Raw genomic sequence first — 16,656 nt, 5'->3', positions numbered from 1 at the left:
GGGTAGACGTGGTTTAGTGGGTTAAAATAAAGCTAGTGGTACCGGGAATACTTTATTCAGAAGGGCCACTGCTTTAGTTAAAAACGATTTCCTAGAGGAGAGTAGTGGAAAATGATGTTTCCAGCTCTCATCTGGAATTTATTGTAGTCCGGTCAACATGTTTCTCGCTACTGTGAAATTTGTTTAGCGATTCTTCAGGACCAAGATGACTATTTAGCAAGTATCTAAGGATGCAGGAAACTGTCTACACTGGTACCCTGGAGTATGGTGTATGTATGCTCGTATGGCTACCATACTAGTGGGTGAAGGGAAGAACAATATTATATTACCCCTCTTCAAGTTGTGATTGTCAGTACCTGTTAAAGGAAGAGGGAGAACATATCACAAACAGATAGAAAAAAGGTGCATCAGAGACTGTAATACTTGTGCGTTTTGCATGCCAGTGGGAGTCAGGCGTGTCACAACACCATTGCACAAGTGTATCAGGCACTCTCAGATGTGGAAATTCATTGAGAGTGACATGTGAAGATATAAAAACATTAGACTAAAATTAGAATACCCAATTGGTATTCGTCACTCGCAGTTATTCAAAACTCACCTAAAGTTAAAAACAATCAGACAACGACAGTGTCCAGCGGGTAAAGCTTCAGGGAGATCTTCCACCACAATGCTATATATAGGAAAAAATCTTAATGACCTATATAAACACACATAGACTGGATGGCGATTACAATCTAGTGTCAATGGTGTATTTAGCCAAGGTGTTATACATATGGTCATTCGTGGATACGTCTAGTCAGGTTTTACTGAGAGATGGGATTGGATTGTAGATATTGACCTCACTTTGTGTTCCCCTTAGTATAAGTTGTTCAATCGTGTGAGATTGTGGTAGTGTGGTGCTAGAGCAGTTGGTATGTGAAGTATCAGAAGACTGCAGGATTGTCGGGCGGCTAGCACCCACTCTGGGGCCCCTCTGTAAAGGTATGTTTATTTATCAAACGCGGGTCTTGCATGGCTATGTGCGCTAGAATTAGGGTGGTGTATTGATATGTATATACCAGTGACACATTTGTGGAATAAAATGCAAGGCAATACACTTATATCGTGTTTGAAGTGTAAAACGTGGTCAGTAGGTGATGGCTGGGTAGTGAGTAACCGCTAATCACCACACTGGGTAGAGTAGATTCCTCTCTTTGTTTAGAGCAGAAAGCAACTCCATGCAGGTAATAGCAGGTAATGCAGGGAATACCCGTATCGCAAAACAAAGTAAAGTGAAACAGAGCAAAAGGTAAAAAGAAGAATCATCCTTCGAGGGAGCATGCTACAAATTGGCCCTGTTTACCTTGAGTGTTTCTCGTGTGTTCTGGCGATAAATCGTTTTCAACCCTATCGGTAGTTAAATTGGCTTGAAGACCCTGTTGAGCAGTGCTATTATCCAACCTACGTTTAGCGACTTGATTATACTTGCATCCGATTCAGGTGCGGTGAGCTGCCGACCTTACAGTGGAGTCAATAGTATTGGTGTTAGTCGCGTTTAACCCGGTCATTCAGTTTACACAGGCGCTGCTAGCACATGGTGTTGGGGTAGGGTAAATCATCGTATATACGATGCGGAGTAAAGTGAAGGTTTTACCGGGCCAGGCTTAACATCTGTGACACACATTATAGTCAAGTGGGGTTCTTAACTCAATTTGACATCGTGGTGAGGCTCAGCGCTATATTAAAAAAATGCACAAAAAATGCAAAGCCGCTCGGACTGCTACACGGGAGCGGGCTGCATAGCCGCTCGGTCTGTAACATGAGAGCGTGTTAAGTATAACCCCCGTATAGGATGACAGTAGTATGCACATGATTAACTGCATTTCACTTACTTGGTGATTCCTGAGCTGCGCTGTATGCACCTACCCTTCGCCGCTGGAACCGGGTGGAGGAAGTGGGAGGTGTAAGTTCCGTTTTTAAGGATAGGACACCACGGACCTGATTGGTTCGCTATATTGGGGGCCATCTTGTAGTGTCTAGAATGGTAGACAGTACGCAATGGAGTAATCCAAGTATTAATATTAAATAACCTCATGTGTCTTATTCATGGAGATATAATGTAAAAGAGGCTCGAATTTGTATATTTTAAATTAAAACAAACTCGGGAGTAGATTCTCCGTATTTATGCCCCGAATGTCTTGCAAACCACAAAAGTTGAGGAGTAACAATTATGGTGGTCAATGTCGGGCGCCCGCGTTTCCATATTTTAATTCGAAAATAGGAACGCTTACTTAGTCCTGAAATATTCAGGGAGATACTGCCACACAGAAATTAGTTTGTGTCCAGTTTTGTATGTTGTAGATGGAATTGCTTCGGCCATCTTAGCATGGTAGGATCATGGGGTTATTGCAGTTAGGGTACTGTATAAGTCTGGTTATTCTGGGGGTCCTCTTACAGAGGTGTTAGCTCACAATATTATTGGGGGAATGTTAGATTGCACTTTTCAGGTGGTATCGATTCTATGGATATGTGAGATGTTGGGGGTTACTCTGGGGGTCCTCTTAAAGAGGTGTTGGCTTACATTGTTATTTGGGGATTGTCATTATGCACATTTGAGTTGGTATAAATTCAGTGGATTTGTTAGAGGCTGGTCCAAGGTATATCTTCGTTAAGACCATTACTGTCTGAGGATAGTCTATGGATCCAACGCTGTTCTTTATAGAACAGCCCTTCTTTGGATATCTGTTGACTTGCTTCTAGGATGAGCCATTGCAGGGAGTCTGGGGTATGATTCATTTCTAAGAAGTGCCTGCACATCTTGGTGTTGCTTTTCTTACACCTGAAATTGCTGCGGTGTTCAGATATTCTGGTCCTTATATTGCGTGTCGTCATGCCTATGTAGTATAGGTTACACGGGCATATGATCAAGTAGATGCAGTTTGTGCTGTTGCAGTTAGTGTGGCCTCTCATTTCCCACGTGAGTGATTCAGATAGGGTGATACTTTTGTATTTCTTGGTGAGTGGGCATGCCACACAACCACCACATGGGTAATGTCCAGTAACTGGTGGCAGATTCCATAGTGTCACTTGTCGGTTAGGCTCATTTCTGATCTTAGGTCTGGTATGAATCAAGATATCTTTTATATTTTTTGACCTTTTGAAGGCAAACCTTGGTTGGTCTATATTCAAAGTGCCTGTATTGAGTATAGACCAATGACGTTTCACAATTTTTCTAATCTGGTTAGACACTGGTGTGAAAGTCGTCACGCATGTCATCGGTTGGACAGTCAGGGGATTCTTTTCTCTTGGTTCTATCAGACCCTCCCTGTTATTATTCTGTGCTCTCTTCAAGCTTCTTTTGATATCTCTGGTGGGGTATCCTCTTTCTCTTAGATTCCTAGATAGGATAGCAGATTCAGTTTTGTAATTAGCCATAGTGCTGCAATTGCGTCGTATCCTGAGGAATTGTCCAAACGGTAGGTTGGATCGCAGGGCTTTTGGGTGATGGCTGGCATAATGTAGCAGACTATTACGGTCTGTGCTTTTCTTGAATAAAGTTGTACTGAGGGATACCCCTTCGATACTTATTTTCAAGTCAAGCAATGCTATGTGACTTTTAGAGGCCGTGATGGTGAAAGACAGGTATGGATTGATGTTATTAATCCACCCAAAAAACTCTGAGTATGAGTCTTCATTTCCTGACCAAAAGATCAGGATATCGTCTATGTAGCGTTTCCATAGCTTAATATTCCCGTGGTAAGGATTTGTCAATGAAGATATGTGGTTCTCTTCAACCATTTTTTTCGTCACGACATCACACTCAGTACACCATCATTATCATTTTTGTCCATGACAGTTGTTACCTTTGTACAACACAATGGCTATTTCATTCATTGGTTTATCTATTCACTTATTTATCTTCTTTCCTGGTGTTGCATCCGTATGTTTTTAGATCTTTGTCCATCTTCGTATGTTTCTCCAACCATTTCTGTTGTTTATTATTGGAATTTTTTCCTTTCTATTTTTCTCATCTGCTTCACTTGCCCGTCTACCCCTAGGCTATCACTCTTTATAAGGTTCTTTTTCCTTTTCCTGTGTGTTAATAATGTTTACGTGTTGTACCACCGTACACCATTTTAGTCCCATCTACCTTGTTTTCCCTTGCTCTCCGCCACTGCCTAGCAGAGTCCCCTTTCTATGACTCTTTTCGCTTCTCTTTCATATTGCACACCTCTTGCGCATGCTCTGCGTCTTCCGGGTCTTTACTTACTTGATCCGGAGTTTACCTTAGGAACCTCGTTTCATGTACCTTCACCATCGTTAATCGGTAAGCGAGCACTCTTCACCCAGTTTCCTCTACCTTTCTGGGCTGCTATTCACCTGCACGCGCGTTGAATAAATCTATCTCACCACATGCCATTCGGCTTTCGGTTTTGGGGCTCATCATCCATTCCGTTTTTTTACCCGCTATCTGCGGTCCTTATGACCCTCACCCTTGGTTTATTTCACCATTTAGTCTCCCTTTTGTACATGTGCTTATTTATCGCGTAACACCTCATTTTCGTATCACACCCACCTTCACGTCTATTTTCAATCACCTGCCTCTTGACGGTCACTAACCTTCTTGCTATTTTCACCATGTTCAGCATTTTTTCTATTAACCTCACAAACTTTCACGAGCATGTATCGTGCACCTAAGCCTCCTGTATTAGCGTCCTACACATTCTTTTCTTTTACTTTATAGATTCCCCCTGAAGAAGTGCAATCCTGCACGAAATGCATTGGGGATCATTTAACTTTTGAAGTTCATTGACGTGTACAACTTCTTGATTTGACTCCAAATCATCAACATCATATGTTTGCAATATGATCGAAATATATTTGAATTGTTGAACTTTACCACTATTATGAAGAATGACTTTTTGAAATAAATTCAAATATTACCTTCAACACAATTAGTCTTGGAAAATCTATAATTTGAATGACGCACTTCGGTGCCCACTAGAGTGCCCAGGATTTGTCCTTACTCCCTGTAAGGCCTGCTCTGCTTCTAGATTTACACGCACCTTTTGGACCTAGAAGGTGACTTCCTGCGCACCTATTAAATAAGTACTTTACTTATCCTGCGCAAACTTTGTTTACCTTGGAGTGCAGCGGTTTTCTTACATTCATCTCTTCAAAGTTGGCCATGTACAAGCATGCTATACTAGGGGCTACCGTACTCCCCATGCAAGTTCCCTGTATCTGATGGTAATAGGTTCCCTTGAATTCGAAATAGTTCTCAGTGAGGACTTTTTCTGCACATTCCATGATGAAAGGAATGGGCGTTGCAGACGTCCATTCAGTTTTTTCGAGTGCCGTCTCCATAACACCTAGGGAGGCCCTCTGGGGGATGTTAGTGTAGAGGGCCTCAACGTCTAGGGTTATAAGGAAATCGATGGGATGGGCCTCACCATAGTCTTGCAATAGACGTAACAGGTCTGTTGTATCCTGGATGTAGGAGGGGATTTGCTTCACCAGGGGCTGTAGAAAGTGGTCGCAAAACTTGGACAGCGGTTCTAGCACCGAGTCTATACCTGAGACAATCGGTCGACCCGGGACTGGAATTACCCCTTTATGTATTTTGGGCAACGTATAGAAATACGGAACCCTAGGGTTCTTTTTCACTAGAAAACCTGCCTCCTTTTTACTCAACCAGCCGTGGCATTCTGCTGACTCAACCATGCTCACGATGGATAACGTGAGACGTTCTGTTGGATTTTGTGTGATAGCCTTGTAGTATTTTGTGTCATCTAGTTGTCTTTGACATTCTATCTCATAATCCACAGTGTCCATTATTACAGTAGCGCCCCCCTTGTCAGCTTGTTTAATGGTTAAAGAGGGGTTGTTGGCTAATGTATCCAGAATGTTTCTTTCTTCCTTGGACATATTGCTGTATGTGGAGAAATTAGATACGTTGTTAATGTCTCTTAGAACAGCTTGCTCAAAAGTGAGCACTTCACTCGGTACCAAACCGCTATGGGGGTAAAGGTGGAGGCGTTGTGCAGCCCGGAATCATCAATGGGTTCGTGTGGTTTCCCATCAAAGAAGGTGTGCAATCTTATTTTCCTGAAGAATTTTTGTAATTCAACAGTTTGGAGAAAGTTGTCAATTCTAGGAGTTGGGACAAAACCGAGCCCTTTTTGTAAGACCTTCTCTTGATCATTGGTTAACTGGTGTGAAGAGAGGTTAACTACAAGACTCATTTCTTGCTCGTTTTGCTCCGGGTGTCCATCCCTTGGGGTGTCGTGTCCTCCCATTGCACCCGTTTGTCGGTTGTGTTCCCTCTCTTTCGCCCTCGCCCTCTGCCCCAACCTCTGTCTAAAAAAGGCTGGTTACCATGGGGGGCAAATTGAGGAGGGTACTGTGGTCCAAATTGTGGTATGGCATGTGGGAATTGAGGATACTGCCACAGTTGGTGTCCAGGAAAGGGAAACTGGGGAGGGGGTTTTTGATATTGTCCCCGTCTCCCACCTCTTCCGCCACGTCGTTGGCGGGGTTGCCATTCGTCCCCACTGGAATTGCTGTCACTATTGGACCCTCTTCTCGAGGAGTTGTTACTGGAGTCGGAGAGGTACCCTGTACCCGACGGGGTATAGTCCTTTTTAAGGTATGGGTATACTTTCTCCTTGTCAAAGCGGTCAATATCCTTTTGTAATTTGTTGACTTTTTGTTTCATCAGATAATCCTTATGTTCACTGATCTCTTTATTAATTTCTGCCAGTTTTATTTTAAATCCTGGGTTGGTTACTGCACTCTTAAGCATCGCTTCTAGTGCCTGGATTTTTTCTAACAAGGCATCAGCCAAGCATTTAGATGTATTTACGATCAGGATCAGTAAATCATGTGTGCACTTCCAGGATATCTGGGACCACTCAACCTTGAATTGACCGTCTTCCCAGAATATCCTGGGGAAGTTCTTGACAATCAATCCATTTGGGGCAATTTTAGCCTTGAAATATTCTGCCATTAGAGCGCCGTGCAGACTAACTCTTATCCACTCTCTCTTGAGATCAGAGAGTGTTTTCCAGTCAGCTGTATTGCTCCCTGTTGCTGTGTCGTTATCCATGTTTAAAATAGAGGGAGTTCTGAGGATAGCTGCAGCTTCATCCTCACCAAAGCTCAGTCCCTGTCCTTCCATGTTGAATGGTGGGGGACGGAGCGGGGGATGGAGTTTAGAAACCCACGCCTGGCTAAACTTGGGCTAGGCAGAGGGAGAAGAGTGGGGGACAGAACAAATCTTACCCACCAATAGAGAAACTCCTACGGGTGTTAGCCGTGCAGAGGACTGTAGATGACCTAGTGGGCTGACTCAATCACTTAGTATCCCACTATTGTGTTGTCTTTGAGAAGTCTCCCAAAACTGGTCAATGTACGTTCAGCGGACGTATATTACTACCACCTTCATCAGGACCACTCGTAATAGGAAACTTATAGGTGAGTGGCCTGGGGTTCTCTCATAGAAAGGAGGTGAATGTCTTAAATCCACACTCCTAGGCTATGCCTCGAAGACGGGTGGGGCAACGCTTATTCTGAATGTCTTGTGGTGCAAGTCAAGTGACGCCTTATTAGTCTGAAGTAGAAATAATTATAGGTACAGCGGCATCCAACTCCTTATATACTATGCAGGAGTATTGCCACATCTGGTTAATATGATTGTGTTGGTCCCGTTTGGTCCTCATACTGATATTATTTTAAAATGTATCAGTTAAATGTGAGGCTTTCCATGTGTTTGACCCCTGACTTTCTCAGACAGGGACATATTTTTGTTTTAAGGTCATCCTTCTGTAGACCTCCTCTAACTGTTTGTTCAAAACGAGACTTTGCACACTTCCTGATCCTAGCTATGCTCGAAAAAAGGAATGGAAAGACTTATTGTTGTGGAACAGCCCATGAGATGAGCCCTAGAAAGGCCACCAGTAAATGTGTATATGTGTAAGAAGAATTTTAAATAGAGTACATTATCTCAAACGTAGCCAGGAGGATGGCCAAGAGCTATGTATGGCTCCACCAAGCCAGCACAATCACCGTAAGCTTGACAGATCTCTATTGTTACATAAGCAGAACACATAAAACAACTGATCCATGATGTAAAGCAATAAACAATTCAAAATTCAAATTGCAGAAAATGTAAATCACAATAATGCTCAATCACCGCTAACTAATCAAGTAAGAAAAAAGGACACTTCGCAAAAATGCAAGAACATTTGTTGCTTCCTTTAAAGTAGTTGGTGCTCATAAGTGCTCACACAGTGATATATAGAACAAAAGATGCAGGGCCTTATTGCTGCCTTGTTACACTTTTGCGCCTCTGTTGCATCACTTTTTGTGACGCACTGGTGGCATAAAAAATGTACCATGTTGCGCCCTATTTACAAAGTGACGTATCTGTATAGAAGCGTCACTTTGTAAACCCTTGTGCCATATTATACCTGCACCAGGTATAATGCATACAGGGTGGGCGCTATCCCGCAAAAAGCCTCGTAGAAGCGGCTCATTGAAATCTAAAAGATTTCAGTGCACCACTTCAATGATGTTACTGTGTCAATATCTTATGCCTGCCTCACAGCAGGCGTTAGACTGACGCAGGCCCTTCCACATGGGCATTGCGGGAGTTGCCTCTGTTTTCAGAGACACCCCAGCAATGCGCCACTTTTGCACCTACAGATACGTCAGAAATACTGACTTATCTGTAACTCCTTGTGACATGGAGCACCGTGCATTAAATATAGCGCATCCATCCTGCTGCAAGAAGGGCGCGGTGGTTTGATGCTGCTTCACATGCAACAGTTTTCATAAATGAGGCCCTAGATGTTTAGTTAGTAGACAAATCTAGCCAGGGAGCAAGGACCACTGTACATTGAATGCATTGCTCACACTGAGGAGGTATTAACAGGCTTAATTTACACAACCACATATCTAAAACTTTAGGCACAGGGAGATTATGGAAATGTGCCCAGATTCACACGATTTCAGTGAAGTACTGCACCCAGGAGGAGAACCTAGGTTCTAAAGCCAAAAGCCAAGACTCAGCACTATATTTCTTTTGCTTCGTAATTTACCAAAATAGGGCCCTTTGTGTAAAATAGAACTTTTTTGCACATGCATTTATGATAATCTACAAATGCTTCTATTTAACCTATCTTCAACAACCCACAAAATGCATGCTATCACTCTTATGGTCATATTGAAATTCAACAAAGAGCTAGCCATTGTCTAACAATGCTGTATTTGTTATATATAACGTCAAACATGGTATCTTTGACCATTACCAGCCTAGCAGAATGTGGTGAACTCTTTAGGCTGCACCCTCCCCGTCCACAATCAATGCATTTTCAGCCCCTCGGCATCACTGTACAGCGACGCCATGCTCCACGCCCAGGTGCCAGCACGAGCCTGCGGGCGCGAGCGAAGCATTTGTTGCGCAGAAGGACCTTCAACTCTCCATGCCAGCCACATGCGCATTAACACAGCGCAGGTCTCCTGTGCAACCATTTCACATTCATGGGAAGCCTGTTAAGCATGACACAAACTGTCACCTCCTGTTACGTTCTGCACTATCTGACAGTCGGTCGGTTGAAACCTCCCTTCCATTTGTTCAGCCGGCTTCTGAAATCTGTCCCAGACTGTTTAGTAATAAGGCTGCGCAGATTATTCAACTCGCTGCCTAAATTGCTGGCGATGTTAGATGTAACTAGTCCCAGTCACAATTATTCTCCCCATCTGTTGGAACACGGCAGGCTTCGCTTCTGTTGCACATAAATTATAGGTGGGGAGCAGTGGGGGAAGATGGCGGGAGGCTGGGGCGCGTGCAGGCGCTGCGCAGGGAGAGCCGCGGTTTCTTCATACAAGCAGCTCGAGAACAGCAGGGAGGATGGAGTTTTCTAATGGGCATGGAGGTATCTGGCAAATCAGTTTGGAGGTACACTATGAAATGGCTTTCAAGTAATGATACAGCCCCCCGGGAGGCCTGCGCTACTGTTCTTCATCGGTACGCTTATTCCCACTGCGTGACAAATCCTGCCTCTCTGCTGTGTACTGTGAGGGCCGTCCACACAGGCGTGTATTTTTTGTATTCTACCCTGGTGGCATGCACTAAGAAGGGCAAAGCTGCTATATATAAAGTTTATTTCTCAGAAATGTCGGGTATGTTTTGCAAAATCTATAAAAAATACGCAAAACTCTTGAAGTGTCAAACGATAGTGGTATTTTGTGCGTCAGTGTAGTTTGTTTTCAGTGTGCAATTTGTGTTCAGAAACTTGTGAGAAATAAAGTAACATATGACTTACAAACAAAAATTGTTGCAACTTACCATGCAACGTGGTTTTAAAGTACTGGAGTTTTGGTCAGTGAAACTTAAGACCAAAACTTAAGTTTCACTGAGACAAAAGTCAGGGGGCCTCACTTATGAGGCCGTGCGTCACTTTTACGCTGCCGGTGCGTCACTTTTTGTGACGCACCAGCAGCGTAAAAAATGTGCCTTGTTGCACCATATTTAGAAAGTGACGCATCTAGGTAGATGCGTCACTTTGAATGAATGAATGAATGAAGCCAAATTTATATATCGCGCAACTTAGCCCCAGAGGGCGTCAAGGCCTCATAAACCCATGCGCTACATTATAAACCCATGCGCTACATTATACCTATGCCAGGTATAATGTATGCAGGGGGGCGTTCTGACGCAAGAAAGGGTCATAGAAGTGATGCAGTGAAATCTATAAGATTTCACTGCGCCACTTCTAGGACTCAAATGCGTCAATTTCTTACGCCTCCATCACAGCAGGCGTCAGACTGATGCAGGCCCTTTCACCTGGGGCTTGCCCCAGGTGAAAGGACACATTGCTGGAGTTGCGTCACTTTTGTGACGCACTCCAGTAATGCGTCACTTTTGCGCCATACAGATACATCAGAAATACTGACGTATCTATAACTCCTTGTGCCATGATGCGTCATACTGTAAATATGACGCATCATTGGTGTCGCAAGGACGGCGCAGTGAAAAGTGATGCATCGCTGTTTTCACGCAGCGATGCGTCACTTTTCATAAATGAGGCCCTAAATTTGCTGCTCGTTAATGCCCTTTGTGAATAACGAAAGTCCTAAAGTTAGACTTTCATCTCAGTTTACCTTTGTAAATCAGGCCCTCTGACTTTGACCTCTGCACCCGGCTGCCCCTGGGCCACTGGTGGAGCAGTTTTGGTACACACTGATCTTTGGGCTCGAAGACTGGATTTGCCAGTGTGAAACTTAGCTGTTTAACCCCTTAAGTGCTGCCGTCGGCCAACGGTCGTCACGGGCACTACCTCCCCAGTGCTGCGTGCGACCGCTGGACGTCCAGTTCAGCACCGGATAATGGACAGCGCAGCACTGGGGAGGTTTGTTTACTAGCTCCCAAGTGGTTAACCACAATATTATCATCTCCATAGGATAACATTGAACTATGCCGAAAATATTCGTTTTGATTTTTACAAGTGAAAAGTATTTTTTATAAAAAAACTTACCTTATTTCGACGATCTTTATCTTAAAATAAAATACAAACATAGTAAATTTTTGTAAAATTTTGGTGGATCTCCTTTTTGAGTCATGTGCCCATTATTGGTCAATGTTGCTCAATAAATGTCTCATACTGCTCTATGTAAGGCCTATGGCTGCTGGTCCACACTACCACTAATAGAGCACTTTGGGTTTTACATTGAGCCCTATACACCTTTGGGGAACCCCTGGACTCTGTGCACAGTATAACCACCTAGCGGCAATACCTTGAACAGAGCCAGCTTCCTACAGACAATGATTACTGGAATCTACTGGGCTCTGTAGGAATCCTGCTGTTACCCAGCAGTGTCACACTCTAGTATTCTATTTTGACTATCCCCACTACTGTTCGTACTAGCTGGGGATGAGTACATGGCGTGAATGTGGGTCACCCAAGCATCCTCAGAGATTCCTGTGTTATGCGTAATGGTGACAGGCTTAACACAAGACCAGCCTGTTTAGCTCACCCCAAAATCGTTTGCTGTTGGATTGCTTACTTGACTGTACGAGCTTCACCCATATACCTTCCTGGAAGATTGTTGTTGCTTGTCAGCATTCTTTGTCAAAAGTTTTCCTCAGCTGCCCGAGTGCTATTCTATGAAGCACTTTGCCTAATTTTGTGTTCTAAGAGTGCCTTCTTACTTCTCTGTTAATTTGTGTTGTTTTTATTTTTTGTAGCTCCTTTGTAAACCTATGTTTGGGGGAGTAGTGAGTCCATTTTTTCCTGCTGGTTGTAACTGATAATTAAGCAGGTTGGGAATGCAAGAAGTAGGTGGCTTTTTATGTCCTCCTATGTGTAGTATCCTGCTTCTTTGTATTCGACCTGGGTGTTATCTACATGGATATGGACCAGAATCATAATTTGCTCCATATCCAAGCCTCACCATTTAAGTCTCTTTAGATTGTAGCAATTAGGAAGTGAGCATAAGCTGGTCATTGTCATCAGATGGGAGGATGCAAATTCTATTTTGAATACCTTGGGAAATTGATCACATTTGGAACGGGGGCCAATTTTGAAAGACTCAGCACCCGATTTAGGTCTTGGCGGACCGGTTACTCCATCACAACAGTGACGGATATTCCGTCTGCCAACATATAAATCCTATTATATCCTATGGGATTTATATGTCGGTGTTGTGACGAAGTAACCGATCTGCCAAGATCTAACCAGGCCCTTAACTCTGGATAATTAATCACTGTTTATTAAAGTATAGTCAATGATTGAGTTGGTGTGACCGTTGAAAAAAGTTATTGCTGCCATCCTGTCCTCTTTGAAGTTGTCATTCAAGATTTTTAGGCTTTGGCTTTCTAGCTTTTGATGTATGTTGAAAAATAGGTCATTGCAGCTTGGTGTCCTGCTTTGCTGTGAGGGAAACTAATTCAAAGCGGATGGATTTTGAAGAAGTCTGATATTGAAATCCCCAGTGACTCTGAAATGCAAATGTTGATGTACTTTTTGCAAGGTCTTTGTCAGTGCTACTAAGGTTGTGGCCCTCTCAGCCTTCTTTGCTTTGCATAGATGAATGTATAGCTTGAGAAGGAAGAGGACCTTCGGTCTTTGGTTTCTACTTTGGTGGCCTGTAGCCACTCGGCCCTTAGATCAATGTTTGTCTGTGAACATTTATGTTTAGTTGAACTTAAGGTGGAAAGCATCGCACATGGGTACCTAAAACATGAGGTCTTCACTGTGGGATGTGATGTTCCATATACCCTAATACTGGTATTGGTTTTAGGCTCCAAGTTTCCTGTAATAATATGATATCAAAGTTTTGAAGATACTCCATTATATCTCTTTCCAGGGGGATTTTACCAAATCAATGTAGATTACAAGAATAGATTTTAATGAGGTCTGGCTCGGCTGAGACTTGGTGTTCATCAGGACTGACTAGAGTCTAAGGCGTGCGGCAACCACAACCATTCATGAGCTTTCCATTCAGAGGGGAAACTATGAAAAGCCTCCTGATTTTGCTATTGCTAGATTTGACAGTTGGCAGATGTAAACTCTGCCCCTAAGGCTCCACTAAGGATGACTTTTTGGTTGGCTTGTTGGTCTAGAAAATCTTGAGCTTGGGCTGGCGGGAAGTGGATTTGTGGGTAACACTAGTCCTGGGTATTTAGGTGGCGCTAGCCTTCACAATTGAATCCCCCATTTTTGGAAGAGTTCAAGGTGATGAAATACTTGTGGCTAAGGTTCTATGCTACTCTATTAAATAGAGAAGTGGTTAAAAGTCTATTGCTTTTAAGTTAAATAAATTGAGGTGGGCTACTGCTCTGATTTTCTTTGTTTCAAAACCGCACCTTTAAAATGTTGAATGCTCCTCTTGATTTGTAATTGGGGATGAACAGTAACTTAGGAGGTGGTGTTTTCTGGATCCTTTCCTTGTTCGATTCCCCCTGTGTTTTTACCCTGACCTGTGTCCTATCCTAGTGGGGGGTTACACTCTCTGCTTCAAGTGCTGCATGGAAGGCAGAATTTGTTGCCTGAGGTTTGACTTCAGTCGTATTAAGCCAATGCCCCTCTGTTGCAGTGAGTGAAACTCGGTCTGTGCTGGTGATCCCTAGTTTTTCACAACGCGGTGCATCAGCCTATTCCTTTTTGCTCTGTGCTCTGGAAGTTATCCTGGCTTTATGCTGTAAATGTTTAGACATTGGCCACAATTTGTTTACATTGGGTCATCAATTAATTATCTTTTTAATTGGACTTTAAACAGGTGTGATGTTCCTGTTTGCTCATGATCAGAATCTGTAGTTGTTACCTCCTTCTTCATTTTTACGAAAAGAATAGTTGGCAAATGCCATTTTGTTGGTGTCATTTTTGTTTTTTATGCATTTTACTAAGACTTTTCTGTTCTCTTTTGGTTTGGGTGGGTCCTTTAATGCTGGTCTCCACCTGGGCAGTTATTAAAATCGTAGTTTCTCGCTGAACTACAGGGGGTTTGAGATTGTCAACTTTTCTATCTCCTGGCCTTGGATCAACAGGTGCTGTGCCTACAATGTTTGTCTAGTTTAATTTGTGATGAGTAGACCGGACGTAGTAAAATAAGACTCACTGAACCAGCGGAGTCGGAGATTGATCTGGTGGGTCCTTTTCTATTACCCAGAATTTCCCTGTCAGGCTTTTTGATTGGGTTTTGACTTCTTGAAAAATCTCTGATACAATGTTTGGTAATGCCTATAGTTTGTCCAGCAAGGTAGAGAATTAACAGGGGCTTGTTGTATGCAGCAATTATCCTGGGCCCTGCGGATCAGATTATTCAACAACTGCAATTTTCTATCAATAGAGGAGGATACATAAACGGCGAGTGCATTGAGGTGGTCTACCTGGATTTCCTGTTTGGCATATTGAAAACGGACAGCTGATGATATTGCCTCCGTTGTGTTTAGGAGTGCTATCCAGGTAGAACCTGCTAAATCGCCAGGGGAGGGGACCTGCAGTTCTCTTTTCAGTTTGGAAAGGATTAATGACACAATAAAATAAAGATAGAAAAACTTGGCTAAACCCTTCTGATTTCACACTCAGGGTGGTAGGTGCTTTGCTATAGCCAGGCAGGGAATGTTTTATTTTTTACTTTGGAGGGCGGGGGGGGGGAACGGGGGTGGAAGTATGAGGTTCTCGTCTGAAAACATTCCTACATTAAATCTTGCAATTTCCTACATATTTGTTTTACTATTCAAATTCAACAAGCACTAACAAAAAATTTATTATTTTGGATTTTATATAGGATTATTAAGGTCAGACGAATACACATGTAAGGGCACTAGTGGATCATGCAGGATAGTGATGTTTAGGATGCTCCTCCTTGGAAGTGAGCTTTGAATACCAACGTGTCTAGGTTTTCCCATAAAGTTAGCACTAATTTTGATATATTGATATATGCATTGGGCATAAGTTTGTACTTGTTGTGGCTATGAGTGAGTAAGCTTGTTACTTAGTTTTAGATCTAAGGCCCCATTCACAAAGATCTTGGTGTGACTTACTTTTGTAATACCCATGAATTCCAGGAGTAAACCAGGAGTATTAGCTCATGAGTCCGCCAGGACTACTATAAGAATAAGATACCCTTACTCATATACCGGTCTTTATGAATTTGGCCCCTAGACTTTAAATGTTGTTAATTCTAGTTTTGTAATCTGACATTTTTAGCTTCTGTGGTATGTTCAAGGGTTGTGGGAGGTGGTAATCCTTGGTGGTGATGTGTCATATATTAATTGTTATGCTGATGATCACCTTTTACAATTGCTGGGTTGCCATCAGATTAAGTCGTGTTTCTTCCACAAAGGGAGCAGAGCAGCAACATGGAAAATGATGTTGTGAGGGACAAGTAGAGAATAGGGAAGGCCAGAGAAAAGGGTATTTATACATCATTGGGGGGATAGCACCACCCATGTAAACCATGCATCAATGAATTGGGAACATGAAAAAATATGATTCTGTGTTAGAGGTGTTAGTATATTGCAATTGGTTTGTAAAAGTTGTTTATGCAATTTTGTAGTGTGAATTTCAGGTGAGAAACAAATCCACAGGATGGGGCATGATGTGCTAGAGTAGGAGTACTTCCGGAATAGTAGACATTGTGAGATTATTTGGTACATCGAGTCGGTATTCTTCTTCTTCGAGGTGGAGGACAAGGAATTTTTTTTTCATGGTGTTTAGTTTTAGCCAGGCTTAGGCCCTTCAGCTCTGTTATTAGAAGACATGATGTTAATGTCTTCACGTGGCAAGACTCAATACCAACTGTCTCCGATCCCAGGATTCTGAGGATCTACAGTTTAATAACAACGTTGTAGATAGTGATCAACTCGGATTTGCACAGCAAATCCTATGTAATGTCAAGACCATGGAACAGAAGGTTACCCCTTTGTGTAAACAACACCAACCTGAAAGGGAGGAGCGAGCCAATCTAGGATAATTGTACCCACTTGTTCTCATTCATCATCCCCTGCACCACTCACTCCCTCATTTACCCACTAATAAGTTTTCACTGATGCAATGTGTATAAATAAAATTACAAAACAATACAACATACTTACCTATCCATGCACACCGCAATCAAATTTGCAGTATCTTTGTGCCCAAGGCTAGGTCTCCACATACCTCTGTTGGC

The sequence above is a fragment of the Lissotriton helveticus genome, chromosome 8 (genome assembly GCF_964261635.1).
Source record: "Lissotriton helveticus chromosome 8, aLisHel1.1, whole genome shotgun sequence".
Classification (NCBI taxonomy): domain Eukaryota; kingdom Metazoa; phylum Chordata; class Amphibia; order Caudata; family Salamandridae; genus Lissotriton; species Lissotriton helveticus.
This window is presented reverse-complemented; position numbering follows the sequence as displayed.